This window comes from Amblyomma maculatum, chromosome 1 (genome assembly GCF_055883805.1).
Source record: "Amblyomma maculatum isolate TAMU_Amacu chromosome 1, ASM5588380v1, whole genome shotgun sequence".
In the NCBI taxonomy this organism is placed as follows: Eukaryota; Metazoa; Arthropoda; class Arachnida; order Ixodida; family Ixodidae; genus Amblyomma; species Amblyomma maculatum.
In genome coordinates this window covers 258,909,549-258,922,100 of record NC_139344.1, presented here as the reverse complement: position 1 = coordinate 258,922,100, position 12,552 = coordinate 258,909,549, and positions in this window count along the sequence as shown.

Here is a 12,552-nt window from a genome sequence, read left to right as displayed (position 1 = left end):
AGTGTCCGCATTTGCCAGTACACATTGTGGTGAAAAGCTAACGATGACAACAATACCATTACTATCCTTGCTTCCGGGCTAACAGTAACCTTCAGCTTCCACGGTGAAAACCGACAAGGCCAGGCGCGCGGAAAGGCTCACTGACCCGCGAGAGGTACACGAGCGAAATTGTACAATATCAAAGCAGCCGGCCAACAAAGCACTATCGACGACAATGTCAGATTTGCTGCAACACCAGCTCTCAAAAGCACTATCGTCTGTCTCGAGAAAATATCTATTTGCACAAACCTCATCAGGACGTATAACCGAAAGCCTTGCATTTAAAGCACAGTGAAATGGCAATACGTATGCACTGCCGTTTACACAACGATAAGACAAGTTTTGACGTTTTCGGGTGTAGTTTAGACTCCAGTGTTCACATAGCTTAAATTACAATGAAATGGCGAGCGTAAACAAACGGGATCCCAAGGACATGTGCACGCGGACAACCAAGATGCGCGTCAATCTGGTTTTAAAAGAACCGCGGGGCAAGCAAGGCACGAAAATACTTAAAACAATACCTACCGTTCATGGTCACTTGACGGGACTACGTAGGCCATCGCAATATTGTCGCTGCTGCTGTAATGCTAAACTTTATAAGTACAAAAGAACGTCCAAATGAAGTGATCGTGCATCACTAGTGCGGCAGTGTCGATTGAGAAAAAACTCGCGTATTGTAGAGCCGAGCGTAGCGAGGTTGGCGAGGTGCTACAAAAGTTGTTCGCAATTTTGAAAATGAATCTTCTTGCTTTGTTACACGGAGGAATTTGGATTGGATTGTAAAACGTTTATTGCCAACAGTCTGAAGGGCATACAGGCCCATCGCGTAAACGACAGCCAGAAGGCTCCTGGCGGGCCGGCGTCTTCGGCCAGTTGGACGACTTTTGTTTGAGTCTCCGGATCGGAGCTGAGTAGGAGAGCCTCCCATTGTTCAAGTGACTTTATTTTTTGTCCCTCCAGGGGGGCAAAAGGGCATTTCCAGAGAATATGGTTGAGATCCGCTTTGGCCTTACATTGCTTACACTCGTTTGAATATTGTCCCGGATAATAACGACTACACATAACCGGGTTCGGAAACGTATAAGTTTGGAGACGGCGCCAAGAGGTGGCCTGACTCTTTGTCAATGATTTATCAGCGGCGGGGTACTTCGTTCGATTAAGCCTATAATGTTGTGTGATCTCTCTGTAACACACAAGACGATCCCTGTGCGAAGCCCTCGGTATGGCCACTGGCTCGGAAAGCAAGACCTCGAGCCAGTTCGTGAGCTGCTTCATTTCCAGCCAGGGATGCGTGTGCAGGTGTCCAGACTGTGCGAATTTTGCGATCATCCCTTGCAGTCCGCAGGATTCTGTTCGTCAGAGTGGAGCCCCTCCCCTTGGCAAAGTTCATCACTGCTATCTTTGAGTCACTGACTATCGTTGACGCATCCGTGCCCACTATTGCAAGTGCGATGGCGGCTTCTTCTGCAATTTCGGGACTGCCCGTCGTGATCGAGGCGCCGGCTCGGAGATATGTCTCGGCGCTATAGCTACCGCTATCACCATTCTCCCCTTCCCGCAATTAGCTGCGTCCACGTAGGCCACGTCTTCTACCGGATAGTTTTTGAAACATTTGCCGAGGGCTTCAGCCCGTTTCTCTCTGCGATCCTTGTGGTGGACGAGATGCATGTTTTTCGGTAGTGCTGGGATCATCAGCCTATCGCGCACGCTCTTTAAGCATGTCCACTTTCGGACCTCGCTGACTCTCGTAATTTATTCCTAGTTTCGCTAGGATTTTCCTGCCTGTAACGCTTCCCGACAGCCTTTCGTACTGCGAGATTGTCACGCCTTCCACAATTTCATCCAGTGTGTTGTGAAGACCTAGTTCTAAAAGTTTTGCGGTGGGGGCCCGAATTGGTAAACCCAGCGCTTGCTTGACACTTCTGCGAATGATCCCTTCCAGCTTTGACTTCTCCGCTGCCTTCAGATTAAGGAAAGGAGCTACGTAAGCAATCTTACTTATTACAAAGGCTTGAACTAATCTGATTAGATTCGTTTCTTTCATGCCATAGCACCTATTTGCGATTCTGCGGATGAACCGCATAGTCTGTTGCGCGCATATCTCCAACTTTTTTATTGTTTCTCCATTGAAACCGTTGTTTTGAATGTACAGCCCTAAGACTCTAATCCTGTCCACCGTCGGGATATCGAGTCCCTGAGCCTTAAGAGATATCCGCGGGGGATCCGACCGTGATTTCCTCTTTGGTTGGTAAAAAAGCATTTCCGATTTTTGCGGGGAGCACCTAAGTCCCCTATCATTTACGTACTTTTCAACTTCTCCTATGGCCATTTGGAGAGTCTCCTCTATTTGACCGTCGGTACCTTTGTCAATCCACATAGTAATGTCATCCGCATACATGCAATGACTGAGACCTTCAATCGCTGCTAGTTTGCTAGGAAGCCCGATCATGGCCACGTTGAATAGAAGCGGGGACAGTACAGATCCCTGCGGGGTCCCCTTGCTACCTAGCTCTATGTAGTCTGATTTACTTTCCCCAAAGTTAATTTGGGCCACTCTGTCGGAAAGGAAATTTTTAACATAGTTGTAGGTTTCCGGGCCTACTCCCAGGAGGCTGAGATTATCCAGGATATCGAAAGCCTTCGCCAGGTCAAGACCCAGGATGACCTTCGTGTCCCGCGTTTGTGAGTCCAGAATTTCATGTTTTAGTTGCAGCATCACATCCTGCGTTGAGAGATGAGACCTGAATCCCACCATGGAGATAGGATAAAGTTGGTGGTCTTCCATGTAGTTGTTGAGACGTGTCTGCACTACATGCTCCATCAATTTCCCTGCACAGGAGGTTAGGGATATAGATTCTCGATCGACAGAGGTTTCCCCGGTTTAGGAATAGAAAACATACAACACTTACATACAACGTTACTGCAACTCCAGTTAAATGTAGGTGGTGTAGGTGGCGCGGTGGTCAAAACAATTTGCAGCACTGCGAAAGGCATGCGGCATATGCATTATAGTGTATTATTGTAGGGTGCCTCGATGCGCGCGCCCTTCCTAGTTTATTGAGCTCCTACGCACCTCTCAGAAAGATTTCTATAATAGGCAGTTGTGTTCCTACTGTAGGCTCCAGGGGGACGAGGGGCACGTTGGCATGGTCAGCTAGGGCGCCTTTGCCTTTCGCAGCGTTGCACGGTGAGGGGCGCGAGATCGCAAGTGGCAGCAGATTTGAATTTTGCAGTATTTGTGACTCTGGTAGTCATAAAATGTAAGGAATTTGGAAAAAATAATGTAAGGGATCGTTGTGAAGTTGCAGCGACAGCGCAGGATGTTTGTTTGTCACCAGCTTCGGTCTTTCGCAAACGGACGAAAATACTTTTCGGATATTGTTTGCGTGATTAGTATGATCCATTAAACGTTAGACGGCTGCTTTTGAGAAACCAGCAGTTTACACCCCATTTCACCTGAAACAAGACGTATACGTATGTATGTTACTCAACAGCTTCGAGGGTAAAATAAGCAGTGCAGTTCAATAGCTTTCGCTCGCAACACTTCGAATGGATGAAGTGGAATAGTTCAAGACGAAAAAGCGGCGAGAAGAACTGCCAGTCAGTATAACCTGGCCGAATCAATTGGGGCTGCCCCCTATTGTTGGTTAGTAATGCCGATTTAACGTTGTTCTCCTGAGCTGAAATGAGCGTGCTTGCTTTGACAAATAAGCAATCTTTATTAATACTATATTCATGCAAGCCGGACGTTTGTAAAGACGTGACAAACAGGTATACTTAGATATTTTAACGCCTTGAAGAATATATTGTAGCAGTCCTGAAGAAGATGAAGCTGATAGCACGTCAAGGAGAAAAACGTTGGAAAAAGGCTATATAGAGAAGGCTTATGATAGTGTAGAGCCCCGAATTTTAGTGCACAGATTAGAAACTCTAGTTTTCCACAATATTTAATTGAGTGGATATCTACATTCCTACAAAACAGACAATTTTACTGTTCATTGAATGGTGTGCATTCTGGAAGATATCAACAAACCAGAGGTGTTCCTCAAGGGGCAGTTCTCTCGCCCGTGCTCTTTAACATTTCAATGAGTTCAATTCCCACTCATCAAGACGTTCGCACGTATGTCTATGCGGATGACATCGCGTTCTTTACGACTGCACCTGACATTCAATCCCTCAACAGGCGCCTGCAATCGTACCTAAGCTCCCTTCAGAATTGGTTATGTGACTTAAGATTTACATTAAACATTAAAAAGTGCGCTTTCCTTGTTTTCCAAATTCAGGATCCGGTAAATCTTTCTCTAACATTTAAGCAGAAAATGAACCAAGTTAAGTCTTTGAAATATCTAGGGGTGATTTACGATGACCATCTGGCATGGAGGGATCACATTGAACATGTTGCAGCGAAAGGGATTCGTGCTGTATGATGCGCAGGTTAAGCAATCCAATGTCTGGGATGCGGCGAGACGCTATTTTAATGATTTATGTTATGTATGTCCGCCCAATTATAGAATTTGGATCTGTGTTGTTTTCTGGTTCATCTGCTTACAAAATTCGTCCGCTTGTTCTTTTAGAGCGGGAAGCACTTAGATTATGCCTTGGGCTCCCCAAATTTCTGGCTAACAATGTGTTATACCTTGAAGCCAGAATACCACCGTTGTTAGCTAGATTACAGTTCTTGACTGTCCAGGCGTATCTAAAAATATATGAATCACAATTCCACCGCTCCCTATCAATTTTTTGTTGCGAGCCAGACTCCTTTTTTGGAGTCAGATGGCCTCGGTTTCATACCCCGCAGGTAATACTAGTGCAAAATATTTTACAACCTTTGCACGTAGTCCTTTCTAACATCTTTCCAACAAAAGTAAGTTCATCATCGGTTCAAATTGTCTATGATGACATTTTCCCAAATAATGCAAAACACTTATCACCTCACATTTTAAATGGATTATTAGAAGATCATTTACAAAGTCTTCCCGTTAGCATAATGATAGCAACTGATGCTTCTCAATTTCATGAAAAGGCCGGCGTTGGAATATACTGTCCGCTTTTAGACTGGGCTTTTTCAGTCCGTCTACCGGATTTTACCCCAATTTTCCAGGCGGAGTTGCTGGCGGTGGTGCTGGCTCTGCGCAAACTAGACCCACCATACTCAACAGTGGCTGTAATTACAGACTCTTATTACTTGTGCTTGTCGCTTTCTTCGAATAAGGATTCGCCAATATTAAACACCTTTCTTTCATTGCTCCCCTCACATTTTAGCCTCATACATATGGTGTGGGTACCAGGCCACAGTAATGTGACAGCCAATGAGGTTGCTGATAGACATAGCTAAAGAAACTCTGAATGGCTCTGTGTTGCCCATCCTCCCGGCAACAGCGTACATAACAGCAGCACGATTTCGGAGGTGTTCCTTATTAAGCACGCAGTCTGGATCTGTTTTATCATCGGACGACTACCTGCATCTCAAGTATTCCTGGAACAGGAAATCGTGTCAATCAAGGCAGACTGAGTCTCTCTAACCAGGCTACGCTGTCGTATTCCGCCCCTAAATTTCTATATGCACAGGTCTGGTTTGGCGCTTTCTCCCGTCTGCGCATTCTGCGGGAAACCGGAAACAGTAGATCATTTCTTGATATTTTGCCGCCGTTTTACCATGATGAGAAAACGGTATTTAGAGAAGCCGTTACAACAGCTGGGTCTTAATTTGAGCAGCCAGATTTTATTATCGTTCGGTGCCACCATGCTTGGGTACAGCCACAGGTCTGTTTTTAACGCCATTCAAAACTTCTTAATAGAAACAAAACGTCTGCCTTGCTAATATGCTTTGAATTTTTAATCTGTACATATAAATCTTAGTATTCTCCTACTGCGTGCGTTAGTATTTACTCCTTTTATTTTGGTTTTTCATATTTACATTTCCTTCTCTATTCCCTAGCATTTATTTCTATTTATTTTTGCGATGTAGTTATAGATCTCAAAATCTAATATCTCTGCACCCCAATTCTTGGCCGATCCCCCTGTGTGGGTATGTGCCATCAAATTAGAGGAGAACAACAACAACAACAGGCTCTCGTGCCGGACGCGCAGCTGTTGACCAGCTGAGCTCCTTGCTTACTCGACCTGTTGTTAAGCGCTCCGAAGTCAAACCCCCGTCGCAACAAATTGGTGGTCAGGAAGCTGAGTAAGACTACCATCACGATCGACGCATCCTCAACCGCTGGAGCTTCGTCGGAGCCGTCGCCTCGCTGGTCTCCCGCCCGTATCAGTAAGAATGCAGCTGACTACCGAGCAGTCCCGAACATCAACACTTGACCTTCTGTCCCCGTCTGGCGATGTGCCGCCGACCACCACGAATGCGACGCTACCATTTCGTGAGCCTCGTTCATTTGCCGGTCAAGCAGGGGAAGATGTTGATGGCTCATTCATTATGAACGTGTGAGCCGGCATAACCGCTAGTATTCGGTGGCTAAACTAGCGAATATGTTGTCTTTTTGTAGAAGCAGTCAAGGAATGTTTCGGTGACCTAGCTGCAAAGAAGAAACAGGCCGAGCAGACACTTGCGCCGAGGCAACAGGGGAAACTTGCATCACCTACATCGAGGCCATACTCAAGTTGTGCAAGACCGTCAACAGCAGAATGACTGAGGAAGATAAAGTAGGCAATATGCTCAAGGGCATTGCGGAAGACGTCTACCACTTCCTCATTGACAATGTCAACTTGAGTTCGGTGGTCTCTGACGTTATCCGACATTTCCGGACATTCGAGACCCTCAAGACTCGCCGCATTACACCGAAGTTTGGACGGCTCGCTAATGTCACTACAGTGGCTAGTATCGAAGAATCGCCATCTCAAAGCCTCCTGTGCACCGTGAAATTGTTCGCGATGAGATGTCACAACGTGAGCAGCTTGCCCGGTCCAATGGCTTCGCAAGTGACGTATATGGTCTTCTAACCTATGGAGGTGCGTGCCCACCGATCTCAGCGAATGTCACCGACTACGCTTGCCGCGACAACCTGTACACCCCGCGACCAAGACCCGACGAGAGCTACCAACAATTCTCTTACCATCAGCGCCGAGATCCTCGCTCTTACTCCAATCGTCCATCGCACCGACCGCCGGAGCTACATTGTCCGGAACCACCATCTGGATATTCGTCGCCCCGCCGCGGTGGTGCAGTGGTAAGACGTCCGACTACTGTGCCGAAGTACCCGGGCTCAAACCCGACCGCGGCGGCTGCGTTTCGATGAAGACGAAATGAAGTGGCGTCCGTGTGCTGTGCGATGTCAGCGCACGTTAAAGATCCCCATGTGGTCGAAATTACTCCGTAGCCCTCCACTACGGCTCTTCTTTCTCTCTTTCCAATTTCACTGGCACCTTCCTCCCTTTCCTTACGCTGCGGTTCAGGTATCCACAGAAACAAGTGTGGCAGATACTGCGCTCTTCCCTTCCTGTGAACCAATTATTATATTATAGTCGTCGCGTCCTACTATGCAGGAACAAGCGGACACGCCCCTTTTTGATCGACTTATTCCGGTTTGCTACCGATGTGGTGTCGCTGGTCACATTTCCCGCTACTGCAATCGTCACGCACCGTTCAGGAATCCTCTGACGGCATCGAACCGACGCGCCGTCCAGTCCTACACCGACACTTATCGGCTATAGATCATCCTACCCGGAGGAGCCGTTTGCAAAGCGAAGGATTGAGAAGCCATTCTCCCGCGTCCGACCGTAGTGTGACACCGCCTCCTTCGTTTCGTGTGCGAAGTTCCCCGGGCCCGTCACCACGGCGCCGATCTACGCCACCTTTGCAGGAAAACTAGCCAGCGCTGCCGATGGAGGTGAAGTCGCTGAACAATGTGCGCTGCTACCTAGTATTCCTCCGTCTGTGTAAGAACAAGGTTAATGTGGTTGTTGACGGTTTGTCTACAATGGCGTTGGTAGACACTGGTGCTACCGTCGGTCATGAGTTTAGATTTTAAGAACCTTTTGAAGAACAAAGTTATATTTATTTGGGACAAAACTGCTAATTTGTGTGGAGTGAGCGGAGAGTTATTGTATCCGGTTGGGGAGTGTAGCGGTAAAGTTTCTTTGGGAGGCACAGTATTTCCGGCGAAGTTTGCAATACTGCCTCGATCTACACACGACGTAATCTTGGGAATTTACTTCCTTCCTGCGTATGTGCGGTGCTATCAGTTGATTGCCGGACGGGAGCGCTAAGTGTTTGTGGTTCTCTTCCTCGTGAACTCGTTTGGTTTGGGTGAAAGAGTGCCGTACCGGACTGTGGACTATAAATTGCTCACCGGAACCGGTTGTTTTTCCAGCGGGGTTGAAACTAGCTTCATGTAGCGCAGCTATCCCGAATTATGCTCTCGTTACTCCTCCCCCCGAAAACCCCGCTTCTCACTCGCCCGCTGACCCGAAGCTTGTTCTGATGATCAGTGCATCTTTGAACGCCTCGCAACGCCAGATCTTGACGAACCTATTGTCTCAGCACGTCTCCATCTGATTTCGCGCAGTCCGGCGGCTCGCGACGTTTTCCTCTGTCACTCGCGCACTCCATAGGATTGACACGGAATCTACCCATCCGATGCGTCAAAAGCCGTGCCGTGTGTCGCCATCAGAGCATAAGATCATCACCGAGCAAGTCCAAGACATGTTGAACAGGGACGTAATACAGGAATCCTCCAGTCCTTAATTGGGCTGCTCCCGTGATCATTGGTAAAGAAAAAAAGACGGAACATGGAGGTTCTGCAGCGACTACCGTCGCCTCAACTCCATCACTAAAAAGGATGTGTATCCTCCCCCGCACATCGACGTTGCCATAGATTGTCTTTTCTCTGCGTCTTATTTCTCTTCGGTTGATTTGCGAACGGGATATTGGCAGATTCCGATGGACCCTGCTGACAAAAAAAAAAGAAACATTTGTTACGCCGGACGGCCTATTTGAATTTAATATGGTGCCCTTTGGCCTATGTAGTGCACCGGCCACATTTGAAAGATTTATGGACACAATACTTCGTGGCCTCAAGTGGGAAATCTGCATGTGCTATTTACACGTTATTGTTGGGCGGACTTTTACTGAAAATAACACGCGACTCGCTATTGATTTAGATTGTCTGCAGAAGGCTGGCCTTGTCCTGAATTCTAAAAAGTGCCGTTTTGGCGAACGTCAAGCGCTGATACTCGGACATCCCGTCGACCGCGATGGAGTTTGATCAGATTCACAGAGGACTGCAGCAGTTGCAGCATTCCAACGACCCCAGACTCAAAAGGGGCTCCGCAGTTTTCTGAGGCTGTGCTCTTATACTTTCGATGATTCATCCCAAGATTTTCCGACGTCGCCCACCCTCTGACGAAAGGGACGTCCTTTTGTAGAAGGGACTTCTACAAAAGGACGTCCCTTTCGACTGGACCTCGGATTAGGACGCGTCTTTCCACCAGCTAAAGTTTCTGCGTACGTCACATCCCATACTACGGCGCTACAACCCATCCGCTCCGACGGAAGTCCACACTGATGCAAGTGGAATTGGTTTTGGCGCTGTGCTTGTGCAATGTTCGGCAACCGGCGAGCAAGCAGTCCCTCAGCAAACCTGGACGTAACTAAACTGTTACGGAACAGGAGTGCCTCTGTAGTTTTCGCTGTTCAGCAGTTTCGGTGCTACATATATGGACGCCGTTTCACGGTTGTGACGGACCATCATGCCCTGTGTTGGCTCGTCAACCTTCGTGATCCATCTGGTCGTCTGGCACGCTGGGCCCTTCGTCTGCAGGAGTACGACTACACTGTTTAGTACAAGAGTGGCCACAAACACAACAATGCAGACTGTCTTTCACGTCTTCCCCTTCCTACGACCAAATGTGACTCTGATGACTTCGATCACTACATCGCCTCCGTCGTGCCCGAGTTTCCCGACGCCTCGGCTCTGCGAATTGCGCAAGAGACCGACATAAGCCTCGAGCCACTGCTTGCGGCGGCGCGGGATTCCACAGCTCCCAGCACATTTTGTCTCAATGATGGCCTTCTGTACAAAAAGGCTTACTCAAGCACCGGCGCGCATTTTTAGTTTGTGGTTCCGGAGAGCTACCGCTCGTGCATCCTGCGTGCCATGCACGACGACCCCACTTCCGGTCACCTGGCCTCTGCACGAACGCGCTTCACTGTGCTCGCGACCGGTTTTATTGGCCGAAGATGCGCCAGACAACTGAGCGATATGTGGCGAGCTGCACTGAGTGCCAACGACACAAACGTCCTACTTCCACGCCACAGCTCCTGCTGCATCCTGTGACTCCACCACGTGGTGCATTCGAGAAAGTCGGAATCGACCTTATGGGTCCCTTCCCGAAGTACCCGACGGAAATCGTTGAATCGTGGTTTGTGCCGACTATCATCACCAGCTACTGCGAAAGGGCCGCTCTTCCTTCAGCCACTGCTCACCACGTGTTCCTGTTCTTGCTCCGTTCTGTCATCCTCCGCCATGGACCTCCGCGAGTGATCATCAGGGATCGAGGTCGCCAGTTTATGGCAGATGTTGTGGAAGAGCTTCTCCGTTTGTGCGCGTCGCATTTTCGACATTCCACACCATATCACCCTCAAACGAACGGCTTGGCGGAACGCACAAACCGCACACTCGTCAACATGTTGTCTATGTACATCGCATCTAACCACAAGAAATGGTATATACTGCCGTTTATAACGTTTGCTCTTAACACTGCAACATATGAGACGACCGGCTACAGCCCGTACTCCTCGGTATTGTCCACAATTCTTCCTTACTCCGTCCATGCCGAACCGTGCATCGCCGAAACTCTTTGTCGGGCCGAAGAAGCTCGTCATCTCTCCCGTTTGCGAATTCTCGCTTTGCAAGAGCGTTCCAAAGCTCGTTACGACAGCCGGCATAACCATGTGTCTTACGCCCCGGGAGACTTATGGCGAATTCGAGTGGGAGAGCAGGCGCACTCGAGAGCACTTCGAAAGTGCTCTCAGAGAAGCGGGCGCCCTCCAGTGGGAGAGCAGGAGTAGAAGTGTGGCTTTGGCGACCTCTTCGGAAGCGTGGTTTAGCCCAGAAAATGTAGGCGCATTACGCCGGCCCTTACGTTGTGCTCTGCCTCGTCACCGAAGTGAATTACCGAATAGCACGCATGACAGTAAGTGGTCGTCGCTCAGTAACAACCAATGTTGCCCATGTCGCCCGGATGAAGCCGCGTCACTCCCGTGGGAACGAATAACTACCTCGCCCGGAGGGCTTCGGCTGTCCAGGGGGAAAATGTAGCAGTCCTGAAGATGAAGTTGATAGCACAAGTGAAAGAGAAAGACGTTGGAAAAAAGACTTTCGTGCCGGACGGGCAGCCGTTGACGAGCTGAGCTCCCTGCCCTCTCGACCCGTTGTTCAGCGCTCCGACGTCAAGCCCCCGTCGTAACAATATGCAAGACAAGAGAATGCAGCACACGGAGGATTGCAGAAACAAACGGAAAAGCACACCAGTGTGATATAAGAATTAACATGCATGAATACAAGCTGAGAAAGAGTAACAGCAGTACTAACAAAAGAACGTAGTCATATACACAACACAAACACTTACAATAAATGCAATAGCTGTATATACAGGGGGAATATTTACAATAAGCTAGATGTTTTGTTATTGTGTTTTTAACTTCCTCACTTACTGCACCGTGGTATTTTTCTGACACAAGTCGTAAAAGAGGATTAAGTAAGTACTATTATGATTATTTGCATGTTAAATTTTTCACATCACTTAACACCCGAGTCCAACAATGTGAGCAGTCGCAGAGTTTGTCTATAATTACATAAACAAAATGTTTCAAAAACCTTTCCCTAATTTTGAGTTTCTTTCACTATGACCTCTTCAGTTCCAGCTAGCAGATGCGTTAAATGTCTGGAACGATGCTTCAGGGTGCTTGTGACGGAAGTTCTTTTTTCAAGTTGAAACGGCAGCGGGTTGCCTCCCTCCAAAGCGACAGCAGCTAGCGCTGCATGGAAGCGGGTTATGGTGGTGGAAAACATATCAGATACAAATACAGGAGGTTACGCACGAGCTGACAGTGGATCGCGCTATGCTATTACTCTCGTTGCAATAAAAACAAAAGTAGATGGCACTTTTTGGCGCCATGAGCAGCGCAGGGGTGGGGGGGGGGGGGGGGTGATATTGGAATAGACATATGGGTTGGCATTGCAACTTTAAACTTTATAATTTAGAGTAACCCAGGTAGACGGGAAGAAATACTCAGAAGGAATCCGAAAGCACATTGTAACAAATTCCAGGGAGATGCATCTTCCTGGCATTTATTATGTCTGTACATAACTTTGCATGGCGTTGGTCTCTCACCACAAATGAACAAAACGAAGCGCAAAATTCTTTACTTAGAAAATAAACATACTTGTGTTTATATCCGCTGCTTCCAGCATGACCTGTATCCTATCCGCCCTAAAAATCATGACTGCCGGTACTTCGTTGCTGAACTTCACATCTAATTAATGTCTCTCTCTCTAC